General features: G+C 38.0%; 1 protein-coding gene and 1 non-coding gene across 2 annotated transcripts in view; one reads left to right on the forward strand and one right to left on the reverse strand.

Annotated features, from left to right (window-relative positions):
• The window catches only part of CTNNA2 (catenin alpha 2), a 1,049,805-nt gene that overhangs the window by 110,829 nt on the left and 916,686 nt on the right, over positions 1 to 22,290 (forward strand). The gene's annotated exons all lie outside the window — the stretch shown is intronic.
• On the reverse strand, positions 14,578 to 14,679 carry LOC142870333 (U6 spliceosomal RNA). Its single transcript, XR_012918747.1, has one exon. It is a non-coding gene; the product is annotated as a U6 spliceosomal RNA (small nuclear RNA).

Consider the following 22,290-nt stretch of genomic DNA (forward strand, 5'->3'; position numbering starts at 1 on the left):
TAAATTCTCCAGCTGTGGAGACTTTGGAGATTCTCTTTGACCCTCTGACAGGTTTGGAGAAGATTTCTATGTTTCATGGACCAGGTCTACATTCTTTCTGACCACACTTGGGGCAATGAGGGAACGGGTGGTTGCATGTGTGTTTTGTGTTAAGAGGAACATTTGACTATTTCTCCATTTCATCTGCTTTGGTTAAATGGTAGGGATACAAATCTCTTGTGGGAGCAATATCCTCTTTTATGTCTGCTATCCAGAAGGTGAGTCCCTGGAATCATTCTTCATGTAGCATTTTATAGGAGACAGCAAATGGCCTTCTGAGATGGCCCTCATGTCTTCAACTGTGATGGAATGTGCTGTGTGCTTAGTAGATACAGGGAGCACACTGCGGGAGTAGCAGTTCCAGAACCTGGGCTTCAGGTGAGGCTTCTCAGGATAAGGGCTGTGTAACTTTGATGTTCCACCCAAGTTAGCGCAGGGAGGGGAGAATGGGATGGAGAAGTGAGAGGGGTATGTTTTTGAGAAAAAGAACCTAATTTACACTGTCAGCCAGATATCTCACTCCCTGCATCAAACTCTAACAGCAAAACTGTCCCCAACTCCTTGAACTTGCCATGTGCAAATGTTACCAATCCTGTGCATATGTAATTCTTTTTCTCAAAAACACGCTAGAAATGGAGAGATGGTTAGTGTGTGTGTGTGTGTGTGCAAGCGCGCGCGTGAATCTGGAGTCCAGAGGAGATGGGAAAAGTGTGGAAAATGAGTATGAATCTGGAAAGCAAACCAGGACTAGATGCTGAACAGCCTTGCGTGATCAAAGGAATTGCTGAAGGGTTTTAGGTAGGGAGATAACATGAGTTATATTTTAGAATGGTTGTGCTGGGGCTAGCGTGGTGGGTTATTTGGTGAGGTCTGAGATGGGAACAGGAAGACTGGGTAATATGGAGACCAAATAAACAGCTTTTCCTAAATGCTTACAGAAAAACTCTAAGTATTTAATATTTTTTCTGAGATCTGGATCATTGATTGCAACCTTGGTAAAGATGTGCAGTCAGAGACAGGTTTCCTGAGATGCCCACCCTGATCATCTATGGGTGACAGCTCTGGGGATGTACTTTGGCTTTATCATCTTATGAGATCACCATTGAAACATGAAGGAAAGAGTTACAGGTTACAGACTTGTTTCCAAAGATGTAGATGGTTTTGCCATAAAGTTAAGAATGTGCTGTGTCAGAGTCAGGTTTCTTCCAGCTCTAAAAGGCTGTGGTTCTTAGTTATTTCTGTTTTTCTGTAAACCCTAAAAACAATTTAGCATATGAATCCAGGGAGTAAAGCAGCTCCCAGAGCTGTTTGAAATGTGCTATGGAGGGACTGACACACATAATAATAAAGCTACCTATCGATCTAAGTTCTCAGAGCTACTTCCAGGGAAGTTTGTGGGACAATTATCACCCTGTAAATACCCAATATGGTGTTGCCTCGTGCCTGCCTACCTCCCCCAGTATAGCAGATTTCCTGGGGTGTATCACAAATCCAGTAGAACAGATAACGCACAGTTTCACTATTTCAGACCTGGTTTTATCCTAACTGAAATTACAACACAAATTACATTCTATCTTCAGAAACATATGGTCTGCCTCCCTTGGTATAGCATAGTGCTTCTCTATTAAATCTTGCTTTCTGTTGTTGGTATCAAAATGAAATTCCACTATCGTGTATTTTGACAGTTAATCTTTTGAATTTCGAATGATGTAGACATTTTTCACATAAGTTCTAACATATTCAAGTGATGATTTATTTTTGGAGTCTATTGTTAGTTTATTTAGTGTTTGACTACACATTGTGAAAGTGTTAACATAATTTGTTCAAGGTTTTGGATACTTGATGTCTTAAAAGTATACTTTTCAATACAGACATTTTACTTAATGAGGGGAAACATACTGTTCTTTGAATAGCCTTGACGCTGTGCCAGATCCTAAGGGTGTTGTAATATGGAATGATGAATTCCTTGCTCAATAAAGTGAATGTATTTTCATAGTACAGGTGTGGATATAGATATTCTACTTATTAAAAATAGAATATTCATTATTTTAAGTCATTTTATAGAGAATACTCTGGAAATTAGTTGATAATTTGACCCAGGGTTTTCCTGTTTCAAAAGCATATTTTTGAACATTCACATTCAAAAATTGGTGAAGTTTCTTGAATACTCAGGTGTGAAATGAATTTTTCTTCATAAAAACTTTATAGAAATGTATTTATACTTTTAAATACTGAATAATATTTCTTTTAAGAATGTAATAGAGGCTGAATTATTTTTATTTCATAGAAGCAATTCAGATTACTCCTGCTGCTTTCTCATTTCAGCCATGAATATCATTTAATTTGTTGTTATTTTCCCCTAATAGGATTTGTCTCCCATAGGTCTTAGATAATCTCTGATTTACGTTTGTCCACCTTTACCAACTTTTTTATTAATTTTATTTTCTTCAACCTGAAAGTATTATTCCTGTCCCTTCAGATTTTTTCATGAGTTTTTGCTCTTGTGTCATGGTCAGTGGCTACATCCTCTTTCCTTCCTCTTCACCACTCTTCACAGCTCTGACCATTTGGGCACAATTTTCAGAAACCTCACAACTCTGCTGTTGGAGTAGCCTTGTGCATTGTGAATATTGTCATAATAAAAACTGATGTAAACAGATCTATCATTTCACTCTATTGCTGAGGACCCCACATTTGCTTCCTGTTGCACTGAGAATAGAGACCATATTTTCCCTTGTTCCTGTGAGATCACCTGTGACCTGTCCCCTTCCTAGCTCTCCAGTTTCCATCTTTTCCCCTTCTTGCTTCCATTATGCTCCAACCTGGTCAGCCTTCCTGCTGTTTCCCAAATATTATGAAAATCATTCTTCAGTGAATTTTATCAGTGGAATAAATCATTAGGAGTTGAAAATCTGAGTTAAAAGATGTGACAATCAAACATTTTAATGGATGCTATAAAATTGCCTTTGAAAGGTACACTACCAATTTACCTTCAAAACATCTGTCTTTGCAGAAGAGTGAAGAGTGCCTGTTTTCCAAAACTGTAATGATGCTCTTTCAGACTTTTTGATCTTGGCCACTTTTTGGGCATCTTTTTTTTAACATTAGAAGAACCTAGCTTTGAGTTTTGGTTATTTTAAAAATTCCTGAGCACACAAACCTTTGGCATCACAGCCCCCAGCACTGCTCTTTGGAGGTGGTGCTGGTTCTGGTGATTAGTAGGCACCGTGGGTATGGTTATGGAATGTCCGGCTGAGATGGATGAAAGAAAGTCAGAGATGTGAGAGGTTGGGGTGTTAGATGGTTCAGACACAAGGACTGTGAGATCATCAGGAATAATGCCAAGAGGTGGGGCAAAGAAGAATAATGCCAAAGGTGGGGACCTGTGCTACAGGCATTGGTGGTGTAGGTGGACTCACCTCAGTGTCTCAGTACTTGTTAGAGGGAGGAGAGGCTGGTACAGGGAAGCTTACTGGGCATCTGTTTATGTAAGTGTATTAATCATGTTTTTTATTTTCTGTATTTTGTGATGCTTTCACATCCTCGGACCTTGCTAATCCTAGAGAAACTATTCCTCCCAAATCTAGCAAATTCCTAAAGATAGCAAACAAATTTCCTAGGACACTTTTCATCTGTAAGCCAACCAATCCAAGACCCACATCCTAGCCACAGCAGCCACCTCTTTTACATAACTCACATATCAAACCAATATTTCCCCTGCCCTAAATCATCCCAGGACTAGGTAGTAGACAACTAGGGATCACTTCTTATAGCCCAGAGCCTGTTGAAATTATAAAACTGTCTAATCTCAACTTTACTCCAACTTGTCTACCCTTCTGCACCCATTCCTTCGTGTGGCAGCCACAGTAAGGGCCCCGGGCTATGCTCTCCCCTTGCCATCTCTTTCACTGACACCGGCACTTCCCCAGGTGCCTCTGCATTTGGCTTCAGCAACTGTGAATAATAGAACTACTGTCAATGGCATTGACCACTCTGCATTGTTACTCAGTGACCTCTGTGAATTAAACTCCAACCGCATTTGTATGTCTAACCACAGAGAAGTGGGCAGGAAAATTAAATAAAATGGACTACCATGCTGCTATTTATACACAGAAACACATTAATACTGAAAACAGATCTATGTAGATGAAACAAAAAACAGAACAGGTTGTTTAAAATAGTATGTACATGTTGGTCCCAATTGTAAAGAAAAACTTTCAATATATGTGGTGCGAGACACGGAAACAAACAGTCTGACATGAAATATACTCCAGTGCTAAGAGCAGAATTTGAGATAACATTTTTTTGTTTATCTGCATTTTAAAATTATTTTTCCAATTATTATGAATTATTTTGTGCAACTCAAAGTCTAGTTTAAAAGTAGTGCCACTTACCTATCTTTTTTCACTTTGGGCCATAGAACCTTGATTGTGAGGGTGACATAGGAGCCACCAATTCATGCACACATATTCAACAGTGCTATGTGGGTGGGCCTTCAACTTCTTTCTAAACCTCAAATATATATATATATTTATATACATACACATATATATATACACACATACACACACATATTTAGGGAGGAATGGCTGAGTTTGTGCTCTAAACTGAAAATTATGTACATTTTATCATATGCATATATAGATAACAGAGAATGAATAACAATTTCCACTTTTTCCGTTCTTAAAACTGGTTAAAATCCTTCATTGTGAAGGCTGTCTTTTTGGTTTCTTTTCTCCTAAATCAGGGGATACTGTTTTATGTGCCCATGGTAGTTTTTTTTTTCTTTCCTGCTGCATTTTATAAGACCGCGAATTTCTCTGGTGTATTTTCTCAGCATTCATTCTAAGCACAGTCATTTTGGAGATTTTCCTTTTCCTCCTGTATGCTGTCCTCATAAGGATAACTGCTTTATGTGTTAACTCCTACTTTGGCTTTTATCTGTCTGTTGAATCTAATAGCTGTCTACTTGGGTGTGCAGTCCTGCATGTAATCTCTTTGCTAGTGAACATGCTCACTAGGATCAGTGTCCTCTATACTCACCTGAGGGATATTTTACACTCATTTTGCATGTGTAGGGTCATTCATATTTGATGTCCAAGCTAAATGACATTGCCATTGCTCAGTGTCACCAAACAACTGCTTGTCTCCCAGACAGCAATACCTTAGCATTGATTGTTGAATAGCCAGTGGGTTGTTACATAGCAAATCATTGTCATATATATAGTGCAGCCATTTTAGATGGTAGAGGACTTGGTGTTACTTCTTTTCTGAATGTTTAGGAAAACTTAAGTGGTTTTGCTTTATAAAAATACAAGAAATTTTAACTCAAAATGCATGAAGGGATTCAGTAAACTGAGATAATATTTGCGACATATGAAGCTTAGCGCACCCTAATGCCTTTCTCTTATCACCTGTACACTCTCCAAGGCAGGAAAAAATGGCTCAAATCTTAAAAGTTAAAGTACTGTTTGGTTATTTTTTAAAGGACCAAATCATTTACTCCATCTTCCTGGTCTTACTGAAGCAGTGCTTCAGCCTGGCTTTCCTGGTTATTAGTATTGTAGTCTCTTGATTGAAATAATAATTCTAGGTGAATTATGATTTTTTGAACTTATGGTATATTTTGTTGAGAGTAGCTTTGTTTTATATCTCTTAAATTGTTTTGTAACGTCAATTCAGGAAGTAAGAGGTAAGATAGCAGACTAGAAGCAGCCTTCATGCTGCTCTCAAGGAGAGGGTGGAAAGTTGCATCCAACCTACAGATAGGCCTTCTTGGAAAGAGCATTGTGAATCACTGGAGAAGTGATGGGGGACATTCAGAGTTCAGGAGAAGCTTATGGGGTGATCAACTTGGCAAGATTTGAAGATAGCTGGGGGAGGCATCCACACGTATAGAAGACAAGACGAGAGAACCCTGAGGCTCTATGCTCCCTGTGGCCACCGCAGCATGAGCTGTGAGGGGGCCTCCACTACCACTGCAGACCTTCTGACTGATCAGAGGGTTGCTTGGAGTCTGTGCAGCAACACCACACTGGAGAGCAGGCACAGCAGGGACTTGGTGGCTCCCATTTCCAGGTTGCTGCAACACATACCATTCTTAGCTCTCAGGTCCACAGCACCAGGTCTACACAGGGCTCGGCTTTGTTGTAGTTACCTCTGTATCACCCTGGCCAGCTGGGGAGGGAATAGGGAGAGTGGAATGATCTCATGTGCCCCATGGCTAGAAGCCAAACCCCCTTCCTGCATGGCGGATCTCATCAGAATGGGCATCGCAGAAACCACCTGAGAAGTATTGCAGTGACTGTCTCTGTGGGAACTGGGCAAGGAGAGAGCCCAGGGTGCCCAGTGGCCCAGCCCTGTGGCCTTGCTCCCAGGATCCCCAGGCTGCTACCCAGCCCTGCAGCTCTGTGCCCATGGTTCCTGCACTGCTGCTTGACCTCATGGCCTCAAATACAAGGCTCCCTCACTGCTATTGGGCTGAGGATCTAGCACTGCTGCTGGACATGTGGCTACGGCTCTAAGGCTCCCTCACTTCTGTCAGGCCCTGTTGCCTTGCCCCTTAGGCTCCAGCACCACCACTAGGGCCTATAGTTCCACCCCTATGGCTCCTGCTGGCTATCTGTTGGGAATTGCTCCTGTGGTCCAATGCTCTGCAAGTGACCCACTAGCCTCAAGCCACTATTGCATCTGCACCCAGTTAGAATGAACACTGGCAGTCCTGAAACCCATGACCACTGCCAAGACAGCCTCACTCAGCTGCCACTGCCACCACTGCAGGGAGACCTAGGCAGAGCAATATACGCCAACACCACCCTCTGTGGAGGACTCACCCAGGCCTCAACCCAAGCTTCTAACAGTAGCATGGGTAACAACCCACCACTCCTCAAGAAGACTATCCAGCACCAGCTTAGACTGTGACAATCACAGAGGAACAGAACAACAAAGATCAACTGTATTACAGGCTCTCAGAGCATCCACTCCTCCCTGCCAGGTCAGTCTTCCATTGTAGGTCAAAAAAGTGCCATCTGGGGACCTCTTCTTCTTCTCACCAAGTAAGTGAGTCTCCAGCAAAGGAGAAAAGAGGTGCTGCAAATCTATATGCTCTGAGCTGAGAAAAGAGATTTCAGATAAGAAGAAACCAGCTAAAGACCTCTGGTAACATGAAAAACAAGCTATTTTGACACCCCCAAAGTATAATAATGGATCTGCAAAAATAGACCCTAACCAGAAAGAAATTGTTCGAATATCATCAATGCAATTTAGAATATGGATGGGAAATAAGATGAATGGGATTGAAGAGAAAGTTGAAAACCAATACAAAGAAGCCAAAAAAAAAAAAATAGTTCAGTATTTCAATGGAAAAAATTAAAAAGTCACTAAGGAGTTAGAAAACATAAGAAAGGATATAACAGTACTTAAAGAAATGAAAAATCATTTATAGAATTTCAAAATACAGCAGAAAGCTTCAGCAGTGTGCTAGACCAAGCCAAAGAAAGAATTTCAGAACTTGAAGACAAGGCTCTCGAACTAACCCTGTCAGTCAAAGATGCAGAAATATGGGACTATGTGAAGTGAACCAAAGGATCAAAAAAACAAAGATTAACCAGAAATAGATCAGAAAGGACTCAAATAAGCTCAATCAGAAATGAAAAAGGAGACATTACAACTGATGCCACAGAAATACAAAATGTTATTCATGAATGCAAAGAAATCCTCTATGCATACAAACTAGAAAATGTATAGGAAGTGGATAAATTCCTGGAAACACACAACTTCCCAAGCCTGAATCACGAAGAAATATTAAATAGACCAATATTGAGCAGCAAGATTGAGGCAGTAATGAAAAATCTTCAACAAGAAAAAGGCCTCAACTGGATGAATTCACAGCCAAATTCTACCAGACCTCAAAAGAAGAACTGGTACCTATCCTGCAGAAATTATTCTATAACATTGAGAAGGAGGGAATCCTCCCTAACTCATTCTGTGAAGCTAGTATTACCTTGATACCATTCATAGAGGCAAAATTCCTAAACAAAATGCTAGCAAACCAAATTTTATAGCACATCAAAAAGATAATTCACCATGATCAAGTGGGTTTCATCCCAGGGATTCAAGGATGGTTCAGAATATGCAAATCAATAAACATGATTCACCACATGAACAGAAACAACAACAAAGTCTATAGATGCAGAAAAAGCATTTGATAAAATTTAGCATCTTTTCTTAATAAAAACCCTTAACAAACTAGGCATAGAAGGAATATACCTAAAAATTATGAAAGCCATATATGACAAACCAACAATCAACATTATACTGAATGGGGAGAAGTTGAAAGCACTTCTCCTAAGAATGGGAACAAGACAAGTGTGCCCACTGTCACCACTTCTCTTCAACATACTACTGGAAGTTCTAGCCAAAACAACCAAGAAAGAGAAAGAAATAAAAGCATCCAAACTGAGAAAGAGGAGGTCAACTATCCCTGTTTGCTAATGATATGATCTTGTAGCTAGAAACCCAAAGACTCCACCAAAAGAATCTTAAAATTTATAAATAAATTCAGCAAAGTGTCAGTTACAAAAATCAATGTATGCAAATCAGTAGCATTTCTATATACTAATAACAGCTAAGCCAAAAGTCAAATCAAAGACTCAATACCATTCACAAAGAAAATAGCAACAAAGAAAATAAAATACCTAGGAATATACTTAACCAAGGAGGTAAAAGATCGCTACAAGGAGAACTACAAAACACTGCTGAAAGAAATGATAAATGATACAAAGAAATGGAAAAAGATCCCATGCTCATGAATTGCTAGAATGAACATCGTTAATAAATCCATACTGCCCAAAGTGATTTAAAGATTCAGTGCAATCCCAATAAAAATACCAACATCATATTTCACATCTATAAAAAAGAATTCTATGCTTCATTTGATACCATAAAAGAGCCCAAATAGCCAAAGCAATCTTAAGCAAAAAGAACAAATTTGGAGGCATCACATTATGTGACTTCAAATAGTACTGCAAGGCTATAGTAACCAAAACAGCATGGTAATGGTATAAAAGCAGAGATGTAGACTGTTTGGAACAGAATAGAGAACCCCAAAATAAAACCATCTACCTGAAGCCAACTTATCTTTGACAAGGAATGAAGCCCTATTAAATAAATTGTGCTGGGAAAACTCGACAGCTATATATAGGAGAAGGAAACAGGACCCCTGTCTGTTGCCATATACAAAAATTAATTCAAGATGGATAAATGACTTAAATGTAAGGCATGAAACCATAAAAATTCTAGAAAAAAATGTAGGAAAAATTATTCTAGACATCGGCGTAGGCAAAGAATTTATGATTAAGACACCAAAGGCAAATACAGCAACAACAAAAATAAATTAACGGGACTTAATTAAGTTAAAAAGTTTCTGTGCAGCAAAAGTAATAACAGAGTAAATAGAGAACCTACAGAATGGCAGAAAATATTCACAAACTATACATCTGATAAGGGGCTAATATCCTGAATTTATAATGAACTCAAATCAGTAAGAAACAAAGAACCCTCTTAATAAGTGGGCAAAAGACATGAACAGAAGTTTTTCAAAAGAAGATAAGCCAATGGCCAAAAAACATGTGAAAAAATGCTCAACATCATTACTCATCAGGGAAATGCAAATTAAAACCACAATGAGACACCACCTTACCCCTGTTAGAATGGCTATTTGAGTTAACAAATAACAGATGCTGGTGTGAATGCAGAGAGAAAAGAATGCTTATACACTGTTGGTGGAACTGCAAATTAGTACAACATCTGTGGGAAACGGTATGGATATTCTACAAAGATAGAAATGTAGACTTACTGTTCTATCAGGCAATCCCACTACTGGGCATCTATCAAAGGAAAAGAAGTCATTTCAACAAAAAAACACCTGCACTTGAATGTTTACCCCAGTATAATTCACAATTGCAAAGATGTGGAATCAACCTAAGTGCCCATCACTTCATGAATGGATTAAGAAAATGTGGTGTGTATGTGTATATGTATGTATACACACACACACACACACACACACACACACAGACACACACACACACAGACCCCATGCAGTACTACTCAGCCATAAAAAAGGAATGAAATAATGTCTTTTGCAGCTACTTAGATGTAAATAGAGACCATTATCCTAAACAAAGTTTCTCAGGAATGAAAAAACAAATACCACATGTACTATTTAATAGTAAGGAGTTAAACAATGGACATGCATGGGCACAAAGAGATGTAACGGTCATTGGGATCCAAGAAAATGGAGGGTGGGAGGGAGTGAGGGATAGAAACTTACTTATCAGATACAGTGAACACTTCTCTGGTGATGGGCACATTAAAACCCTGACTTAAGCCTTTTACAAGGTATCCACATAACAAAAATATTTGTACACTTAATATTTTGAAATTTAAAAAATAAAAGCAATTCATATATTTTTAAATGTTTGTAATTTTCATGTGTTTAAGCAGATGATCTTTCCTGATTGTGAAACAGTTGCAATGATTTCCAATGCATGTTTTTCTTTCAAATTAAAATCTCTATGGTGAGAATAATTTAGTTCATTTCAATAAAATATGTTAAGATCTTTTTATTAAATCAGAAATTAGAATATTTATCATTATTTATAAATACTGCTTAAAGGGAACTCCAAAAATTATAATCATTCTCTAAAATTGAAAGTAGAAAGTGCTTAAAAATTCATGAGTATACAATAAAATATGCCTCAATAAAAATTGTGTTCATAGCCAACTTGTATTTTAGAACAGAATTTAGAATGTTGTGTTTACATCTCAGTAAGTCCCTAAACCGAAAATTTTATTAGAGAAAATATCCCCAAAAGTAATGATAAATATATCTCTTGAATTTATCAACAAATAACTAATGAAGATCAATATCATGTTTAGTACTATGTTTCTAGTTTGCTATTTACCTGTGCTGGAAAATCCAGCAGACCTGTGGTTGTCATGGTGGTAGGTGCAATGTAAAAACAATTCATATGGCCAAATATATGGTATATAGTTATGCTAAGGGGTATTATATTGACTATGGATTGCATTTCTCAGTGGAATCACTGTTGACATTTTAGGTGGGGGTATTCTTTGTGTAAGATTTCAACATTGTATGGATTTTAACACTTCTGGAATGGTTTTGCTTCCTCTGTAAACCAGCTTGTAGAGGATGACCATTTCCCTGTCCTGGAGATGCCTGGGCGTGTTGCCAGATCTGAGAGACCACAGGTGAAGAAATATGTTTCACTAAGACATTAAGATCATGTCTGAGCTGCTAGTAAAGAATTTCTTGATTATAGAGTTTTATTAAACAATGCTGGCCCTGTAGAACTTCACAATGATTGGGACATCCAAAATGGCCCCTGGAAAATATTATGTGGGTGATATCCACCCAGCTGAAATTCACTGGTAAAGAATAGGGGCCAACAGCATTGTTTGGAAAGAGCCAGATTATAAATATTTTCAGCTTTGTGAGCCATACAGTTTCTGTCTTAACTACTCAGCTCTGCTGTTGTAGGAAACAAACAAACAAACAAAAAACCAAACAACTAAAATATAGACAATATGAAAAAGGGTAGCCCGACAAAACTTTATTAATGAAAACGGGTACTGGGAATATTCAGCCTGCAGGCTGTAGTTTGCCAGTCCCTTCATAAACACAGGTCCACCAATTTGAACACAAGGAAAAACAATCAGTAGTATTATGTTAGGAGAATTTTTAGCTGCAAATAATATGTAATCACATCTCCTGTTTCTAAAGAGAGGGTGGTTTCAGTCTTGGCTAATAGAATGTATTCTTGTTGTAAGAGACCACAGTGCTTTCTATCCTTCTATTCTGTTACCCTCAGTCGTTCACGTTATCTCCCCTCATTATTACAGATGGTTGCAACAGTGTCCCACCTAGTTACAGTAGTGCAGAGGGGAGAAGGGCATATTTGAAAACTTTTCCCAGAAGTCCCCAGCTGACTTGCTATCAGATCCCATTTGGCTGTATTCCCAAAATTGAATTAAAAAAGAGAAAAGGAACAAGATTCCACATACTTGACATAGAATAATTATGATTCTCCTCCTTGGGCTAAGGAGAAATACAACTTTACCCCATACCTGTGGATGCTGAATATTTGAATGAATTGTGATTGTGTTTATAAGAGCAGTGGGCTATGAGGTGCGTGAAATAAGATGTTTTTGAGATGCAGTATTTTCCATGTTAATTATATTATACCTCAAATATAATTCTGTCTTAGACTCTATTTGAGTCCATTTGTTTCCCTGTGTTTCCCAATTAGTCAAAGGGAGCATTTTATTCATGCTTATCTTTGGTCAGAGGAGAGAGAGGAACGTGGGTCAACATTCCACCCATTGATTACAGGTAGGAGCCTGTGCTCTCCTACTGTGAAGTCAGTAGTACCAGTACATGAAAGACAGTATTTAAACCTGGTTAACAAACATCACTTGGCAGTCCTTAAGGCACCTCTTAAATAAGCCCCAGATAATCATACATAGTTAGTAGAGCATCTGGTTTGTGTTATAAGAATTGAAAATAATTTGTTGAAAAGCATTTTCACTGAAATGGTATAATCATTTATTTTAGTGCCGAAGGGAATAGAGAAGACCAATTGGTTCTTTTAGGCTCATAAAGTTGCTGCCCTATAATTTCAGATGAAGCAGGTTATTTGTCAAGAGAATCGTTTTGGTGTCTGGGAGGTAAAGATATAACTCGAAACTGGTTTTCCCGCTTTGTGGGCTGTGTTCCCTGAATTGTATTGTGGCATTCCTACAGCAAAATGCCTGTTCAGGAGACCTTATGCTTGTCAGTAGGGATGGCTCTAACTCAAGTTCTGAATTGTTTTCCTGGAGCTCTTTCTGAATTTTGATCTCTTTAGGTTGTCAGTATTGGGGTTGAACAAATACCCTTAGATGCACCTCTGTTTACTGTAGTGACTTTTGAAGAATGACATTGCAATATTTTGTGGATAAGTTTGTTCAGGAGACCTTTTTTTGCAACTCCCTTATATCACTTCAGCTTGGAAGTGGCTGCCTTTTTAATACCAATCACTTACTTATGTATTTATTCAAAAATATTAAATTCACAGTCCTGTTCTCAGGTACCTCAAAATTCTAGTGTGCAAGAGATGACAGAATGAACAATTAAAATAGAATACGATATTATAAGGCACACTGGAGGAAAGCACGCTGTGCCTTGAGAGCTAGGGTGGGTCTGAGCAGGTCAAGAAATGATGCCTGAGTGTCAACAGATATCCCAGAAATAAGTCAAGTAAAGGAAACAGGAATGGAACTTGCTTATAGAAGGGGTGACATAAGAAAAGGCTTAGAGGCATAAGAGAATATGGGATGTTTGGAGAACAGCTAGCACTTCACCAAGTCTAGAGTTCACAAAGACTTAAGATGCATGGTATGCAAATGATGAGTAATGAGACTATACTGGGGGACAGTTAATATAATGAAAACTTTATCCTTAGGCGATGGGGGTCATCAGAGGCTATTCAACAGTAGAGTGACATGATGTAACTCATATTTTGGGAAGACCACTGTGACTGCCAAATAGAAAAAGGATTTGAGGGGGTAAGACTGAAGGCAATATGACCAGTCAAGAGGCTGTTTTAATAATCTAAGAAAGAAATGATGAGAACCTTGATTAAAACAGTTTGTGATAGAACAAAAAGAAGAGATGGTTGTGAAATGGGTGATGATAGAATTTATTAGACTTGAGCTTTTTATTGCAGGAGGTAAGAGAAAGGACAGAAATTAAAAATGACTTCAGCATTTCTGATAAGGCTTGATAAATGGTAGTTCTATTCATTGACACATGACTATAGAAGTTGTACCAATATCATGGGACAGATGTGTTCCCCTTACAGTATGTTTATTTTGAAATGCTTGAAAACCTAGTAAGTAGTTCTGTATAGGAGCTGGAAACCAGGCAGGAGCTCTGAGCTAGAGAAACATATTTGGGAGTATTCACCATAAAGTAAGCCACTGACTTGAATGAGGCCTCTCAGAAATTGTGTACAGCGAAGGAAGAGAAGAGGGACAATGATGAAGCTCACGGTAGCACATAAAGGATGTGGGTGAAGAAGAGGAGACCCCAAAGAGGACTAAAAACAAGATGCTGAGAGGGTAGAAGACCAGGAAGAGTGTGGTGTCCTTGAAACCAAGGAAAAAACAGTATTGTCAAATACTGCTGTGAGGTCAAATAAGATCTGAAAAAGGGGCCGCTGGATATTGTGAGATAATATATTTATCAATTTTTATTTAGATAGGGCATGTATGATCATTATATAAGTTGAATACATATAAAAATATATAAGTTAAAAAATCCTTATGTATAGTGTAAGAATCACCCTAAATCCCACCACCCAGCACAGGTACTGTTAACATTTTGATGTATATCTTTTCAGACTTTTTCTATATGCAAATATATTCTCTATATCTAGAGCTATGTCTATATATAACAAAATGAGTTCATACTATAAAAGTATTGGTTGCTGCATGAATTTGCTTGTCATTCTTGCCCAGAGACCATGATAATCTCCACATCTTTCCAGTTTTAGTATGTAAGCTGTCGAATCACATGGTGTCCATTGAATTAAGTGACAAGGAGATCCTTTGTAACTTTGTGAGGCTAATTTCAGTGGAGTGGTGAGGGCAGAAGCCAGATTGTTGTGGGATGGGGAACGAGTAGGTAGTGAGGAAATGAAACAGGCATTATAGACTACCCTTTCCCAGAAGCTAGGCTGTGGAGGAGAAGAGAGGCATAGAATGTCAAATGAAGAGTAGGATGGTGAGGGCTTTTTGAAAAATTTTGCATTTTATTTTTTTAGTTGGACACAACATTCCACTGACTGGCAAGAGCCAGAATAGGGGGAAAGTTGAGGATACATAGGAGAGGTTGTAACTGACAGAGTGAGGCCTCAGGAGGTAGGAGGTAGGAGGCAGGAGGCAGGTGGAGATGAAACGTAGGAAAGAAGAAATGAGCCTCATCTTCTAAAAGGCAATCGGGGAGAAGTTCAGGGTGGAAGCAGGTGCTGAAAAATTTGTAGATGTGTCACCTGAGGTAATTCTGGTCACCTCAGAATGAAGGTGGCTGATAACTACATGTATGGAGATATTTGATGAAGAATATTTAAACTTGCATGAAACCAAGAACTGCCCTATTGGATCAGATCCATTATCCGTTCGCTTGCACCCTGAGAATATCAAGAGATGCATATTAGACAGGTCTAGTCTTCCCTGACAAACTGAAAGGTCAGAAATGGGCCCCAAACATTTTATTTACCTTAAATGATATGTTAGGAATTTATTATCCACATATTTTTTGTGAAGCTTCTTAAAGCCATGTATTTTCTTGGCCTGTTCTGTCCCTTGAGATTACTACCTGTAAAGTATTGCACATACTGCGTATTTCAGAACATTTCATTGTATGTTGGAAAAAACACAGATTTGGAACAAATGTTGGTTAACCTTGGGAGAGAAACTTAACAACTTTGAACTTTATCTGTGAAATTAGAATACTATCATATTGACCTTACAGCAAAGTGAGGATAGCATTAGGCAATACACATCAAGAGCCTGACAGCAACTGTGCAGAGTGAGCCCACAGCACGTGTGAGTGCCTTCCTGCACTCTGTCTTCTATACACGTGGTCACTCTCAGCAGTCGAGGGCTGCCATTCACTCTAGAACAATAGGATTCGATGATAGAAACATGAAACTCTTAATAATGGTAATAAACTTTGGCCAGTGACCAGGAGTGTTCAGTGAAATCTTTGTCATTGTGAAATGTAAATATCATGAACGAAGTGGAAAGGATTATACTACCTTGAAATGTACAGCCTTAACAGAGCCTCATTTGCATTTCCTAAATGTCACGGTATATTCTATTTTTGTATTTACAAAAGCACATCACCTGACATATTTTGTGGCTCATAAACACTCAATTAAATGCCATAGATAACCAGAAGGAAATCTGGGATATTGTTTCTTTTTTTCACATATGACTTTCTATAGCAACAATCTTAATAAGATGATTTACCAAGGGGTATATATGCTAAACACAACTCGTGCTGAAATATCAATCCTCACTCTAAAAGACTTCTAAGCAAATATAATTGTTGTAATGTGTTATGACCTTTCAAATCTCGTGATTCAATTGAAAGGGGCAAGGCTAACATAATGTAGATGAATTATTGCTCATTTGCTGTCTCTCTGCCACTGGATGCAAAGCAGCACCTGTTTACTTTAGATCCAGTGAATAAGCCAATTTAAGACATGGGAAACTGCATGAAGCAGGAATGTGAGGCTTAAATCATTTCCCTATGAGTTTCTGCAACTTAATTCCTTTTAAACTCATTAGCACGTGTGGATTTAGCTTTGACTTTTAGAATAACATATAATAATCCACTAGAGCTTGCTTTAAAAATGCAAGTCCTTAGGTACTAATTAAGTATTCTTATGATCACTTAACTGTTTAAAATAGCTCTTACCTAAATATCTGCATTTCTTTCTTTGTGTAATTACTTGACTCTTTAAAAAGAGTCTCCTTGACTCTTTATCTTGGAGTGATTTGAATGTCTTTTCATAGTGTTGCTTCTTTGTTTCCAGCCATTTTTCTGGCAGCAATTCAAAAGGGCATTGATTATTTCCCCATTACTCTGTTGCACAAGCTATACTCAATATGGATCCATCAAGATGTTCCATCAAGATGTTGGAGCTGCTGTCGGTTACCCATCTACTGCCTGATCTAAATGCCAGGTTGAAATGGAACCACCTAATGGTCCCAGAGATGCCCATCCCCAGCTGTGCTCACTCTCTGAGGGCTCCTTTCTTGGCAAATGGCTCCTTCTTTTACAGTCTGATGAGTCAGCACTAGTTCCATATCACAGACATGAAGCAAGTCTGATCCCCCTTGATGTTTCTGACAGTACCCAACTGGTCGTTACATACAGTGGGTGGTTAGTGCATATACATTGGATGAATTATGGATGGGTAAATGAATGAAAGAAGAGACAGAAAACTTTATAGTTAATTGGTATGTTATGGGTTTGGACTTCTCTGCTAGAATAATGAAGACATTCTGAGGGAGAAAAACTTCTTTTCGTTTTGCTTTTCAGGTAAGTGGCATCTAAAGTAACTGAATAAAAAGTCTCCTTTTTTTTTTTTATAAGAGCATTGGTACCATATTTTTACTGTAGTTACATGTATACACATATATGTATATGCACATATGTATATACAGTAAGACTTGAACTTGGGAAGGAATCAAGCCCATGAGTACTCAGAACATTTTGAATAAATGCTGGATACTGTGCTAATCATTGTGAAGGGGGCAGAGTCTCTGTCCCTGAATGTATTAGAGAAGACAAAACTCATATAAATCAAGTAAAGAGCAATACAAGGCAACTAACTTGTGTTCAAATTCAGTATTATGTGGTAGTCATTTTAAGTACTGGTGGAATTCAGAGAATGGAAACGTTAATGGGGCTTGTAAAGAGCAAGCCTTCCTGAAGAGGGTGGGACCTCAGAGAGACTTGAAAACAAAAGGCAATTTGGGTCAATGAGGGCAAGGAAGGCTTTCTAAGAGGCATTATGGGCCAACTTGTAGACCTTGAAAAATCCTTTGCACAAAATTACTCAAATGGAACTCGGAAGTGAGTCAAATATCAAATATCAAAGTAAACATCACTAGTCCGCTGAAGGATGAACTCAAAGTTACTTTTTCCTGAACAGAAATGAAACCCAATTTAACACATAATTAATAAAAACTAGTGGTCCAGTTCTAATAAATAGTGAAACTGTACATTTTAAAAAAAAATAAATAAATAAGAAACCTTGAATATAAATTATGTTCTCTACATAATGCCATGATATCATTTATTTTCAGTCTCTGGGAAGTATTGAACAAAGTAAATGTCTACAATATGACTGAAAAATATTTTACAAACTGTTATTCTCTAGGGAATAGACTCACAAGTAAAAAAGAACTAATACTTACAAAAACAGATAAATATTTTGGATCATATTTCATATGTGCATACCTAATCACACATTTAGGAAGGACCTAACTCCCTACTATAGTCTACAAATGATTGAAAAGAAGTAAAAAATTTGATTTTTGTCCTAATGAGTTTATAATCTGGTGGGTTATGTCAAAGAAATGTCAATTTTTTAATGAACAAGTTAAGAAAAATGTTAAGATTTCTGTTACTGATGATAAATACAGTCTTGTTTAGGGGCTCTGGAGAAGGTGCAGTGTGAGGATGTCAGTGTTTGGATGTTGGGGGATGAGAAGGAAGGTGTTCCAGGTGGGAACTTTGGGAACAGGCATGAACCATGTGTTATCATGTGGTCCAAACTAACTGGAGTAGAAAATTAATGTTAAAGAAATAAGATGCAATAGACCAGGGTCAGTATGTAGAGTGTCGACCTGGTTACAAAGAGAACTTGGGACTTGTTAGAAAAGATAATTAAGCTGTAATTTTGGTTCCTTGGAAAAGTAATGTTTAGGATAATTATTAGTGGTTTAGGCTGAATTATACAGTGAGACTAAAGATAAGAAGGGCAATTTGGTGGTTATTTTGCTATCATCTAAATATAAAATATTGAAGTTCTGGTAAAGATTTGAGTTAAATACTCATTGCATATGAAATTCTAATTTACAAGAGGTTAGAAAGACAGAGAATAAATTAATTGTCAAAGAAGCTATATTTCTATTAAATAATTTGAAATTGCTTTTGGACTATGAAGATTATTTCTCAAAATATGTTATCTAGAATATTAAAAGTTCTCATTTTCAGTTATTGGAATCTGCTGCCCAGTCTGGATTGCAGTGTTGCTGAAGAATAATAAGCAAGTAGAACAATGCTATCCTTTGGTCTAATATATTTCATTTAGAAAAACTGAGTCCTCGTTGGGACATTGGAAAACTAGCATAACATACAGAGTAAGCACTATGTACCTGGATATCACATATGTTCACACCCAAGTTGAAAACAGCCATAATTTAGGAGGAGACTGAGTCTGTTTATGCTTCCAAAATGAATTTAAATGATGAGACTATGAATGTAGTGAAATGCACGGAAATGAATTTGATAGATACTGCTTTCATTTTCAATTTCAAATTACTGACTTTCTATTAGCATATTCTAGGAGTAGTGAATTTCTATTAAGTTGGCACATAGTTTTAAATTTTATGGATATGCTATTGTAAGTATGAAAACCCATTTCAGTAAAATATGGACATGGTTATTTCTTTTTAATCGGCAAACTCTAGGCTATATATTATTAGTCTCAACTTGTCACCTTAAAAGACTTGAGGCTTTGGAGCTTTTTTCATATATATATTTTTTGTAACATTTTGTTTATTTGGGTAGAAGAAAAAAAGAGGCTCTGAAGAGGATATTATAGTTTGATACTTATTTAATGTGTGTTTTAAAAAATTATAAAGGCATTTTTAGTATGCATTTTTGCTTTGACATGAAGTATTATCACAGCCTTTGCAAACTTTAGAATGATAAAGTTCAGCAGTGTTTCTTTGATTGTTTTGTTGAAAGGTATGGGTTTACTATAAATAGAGGTCTTGCAGATACTGTAATACTTGAGGTAAGGGCTAAATTTTAACAACAGCAGAGAGATCCTCCTTCCCCAGCCCCGCCCCTCTACTGAAAATAGCAAAAACTAGTTAGAAATGACATATCGCTTCAGTTTGAATAAAAGTGGTGACAGATCCTATAATTGCAGCAAAAGCTTGCATCTTGGGTCACCTCTTAGTTCACTGAGCCAAGGCTTTGAATGATACTTAAGTAAAGGACAATGATGGTGATACCTTGCCTCCTTAGTGTCCTAGTAAGAGGAAATGAACTTAAATTGAGCAGAGTTAATGGGCACAGGACTTTCCCACTGTTTGGCTTCTAGGCCAGGCCATTTCCATACACAAAGTACCACCAGGAGGAGGGCCAAATGTCCTCCTTCCCCACCTTCCATTTAGACATGGTGCTGTTTAAGCAAAGTCTATTCTGGTGAGAGTCAGGATACATTTTACTCTCTAAGGATATTTGTAGGATAATCAAAAAGCCTCCTCCTTCTTTTTTTTTTTTTTTTTTTTGATCCTTCAACTTCTACCCCTGCCTGTGATACATACAAGCACAGATATTCTCGACTCCAGCAAAAAGCCCCTCTTACAATAGGGTAACTGCATATTGGAGGTACCTTCCTTTGTTAACAACAGAAAATTAGAAGTACTAATACTATCATATTTCAGATAACATATCTGGAAGGCCTAGTTTTATAGTCCCCAAATAACAAAGGTGTTTTTGTTATTGGTCCTCTGATCTCCGCAGAGATAGCTCATGATGTCTTCCTGGTCACTGCCTCCCTACTGGCGTGTGTGGGGAGGGTCCCTGATGACAACAGGGGTTCTCAAAGTGTTGTTCTTGGACCACCACCAGCAGCAGCAGCATCTGGAAACTTCGTACAAATGCAAATTCTAAGACCAACTCCATACCTAGTGAATCAGAAACTCTTTGGTAGGTCCCAGCAGTTAGTGTACAAACATGCCCTCCAGATGATTGTAATGGCACACAACTTTGAGAACGATTTGTATTCATTTCCTATTGCCACGATAAAAATTTACCACAAGCTTAGCGTCGTAAAAAAAACACAAATTCATTATCACTTAGTTTCTGAAGGTCAGAAGCCTGGGTGGGCTTGGCTGGGTCCTCCTCTGAGGATCTCACAAGGCTGAAGTCAAGGTGTTATAGGGCTGTGTTTCTTACTAGAGGCTTTAGGGAAGAATCCACTTCCAACCTCATTCCGGTTGTTGACTGAATTCAGTTCCAGGTAGGGCTGAGGTTTCTGTTTCCTCACTGGCTTTTAGCCAGAGCACGCTCTTAGCTCCCAGTGGCTACCCAAATTCTTTTTCAAGCTTTCTATGAGGCCCCTACAGAAGCTGGGTCATGTCCCTGTCACAACTCAAGCGCCTCTGCCTTTCCCTTCTGCCCCACTTGTCTGACATTCTGTTTTGCTGTGTCTCTAGGACTTTCTCTTCTACCTATAGCCAGCAGCAAGTTCTGCTTTTTAAAGGCTCATGTAATTACATGGTGTAATTACACCCAGATAATCCAGGATAGTTTTCCCTATTTTATGGTCCACTGATTAGTAACCTTAATTACATCTGCAAAGTTCTCCTCATCATGTAATGTAATGTGTTTATGAAAAATAACACAAAGGGGCCAAGGTCACTGGAGCCAAAATTTTGTCTATTTGGCATAACTCATCAAAGGGTCTTTTTCTTGACTTTGCCAGGGCCCTGTGTGGTTCACTAGTTGGCTCAGCCTCACAGCAGGCATCCTATTTTTGCCACATAGGACAAAGGTAGCTTGGGGAGACTGAACTAGAGACCTACCCCTACCCCATTTCATCAGGAAGTACTGCCATATTTCCAGTGAGCTCCTGCTATTGTTGTCTTCCTTATCTAATCTAGCATTCCTTTATATCCTTCCCCCTGCCTCTTCTTCTCTCCTTTCTCCTTCTACACCTTCCATTTAGACCTGGTGCTGTTTAAGCAAAGTATATTCTACTAGGAGTCAAGATGCCTTTTACTCTCTAGGGATATTTAGAGGATAATCAAAAAGCCTTCTTCCTCCTTTATTCTCCAGAAAGAACTGGCTCCTACTTTGTCATTCCTGTCCTTATGTCTGTTTTTTCTCCCATGATTCAGAAATCCCATGGTACAACTAGAATAAGCCTAACCCTTGGATTTCTTTTCTAGGAATAGTAAATCATAGTGGTTATAAGCACATACTCTGAAGTCAAGACAATTTAGTTTCAGATTTTATGGCCATGGGCAACTTCATTGACTGTTTTATGCCTCAGTTTTCCCATCTATAATTGGGAAATAATATTTAAAGCTCATTAGCCAGTATTATATTACTCATGGAAGTAGCAGTATAATTCAAGGTTTCCAGGCTTGATTCCTGAAATGCTGAATGTTAGCATACATTCAATCCATTAAATTATTTAGTCCTAACAATAACACTATAAAATACTTATTATCCTGATTTTCAATTTGAGGAACCTGGTACTCAGAAAGGGGAGGTAATTTGGATAATATCACAGAGTTAATAAATCATAGAGCTTCAATTCAAACAAAAGTATTTGATACCATTGTGTTAGTTAGCTTTTGCTGAAT

The sequence above is a fragment of the Microcebus murinus genome, chromosome 3 (genome assembly GCF_040939455.1).
Source record: "Microcebus murinus isolate Inina chromosome 3, M.murinus_Inina_mat1.0, whole genome shotgun sequence".
NCBI lineage: Eukaryota > Metazoa > Chordata > Mammalia > Primates > Cheirogaleidae > Microcebus > Microcebus murinus.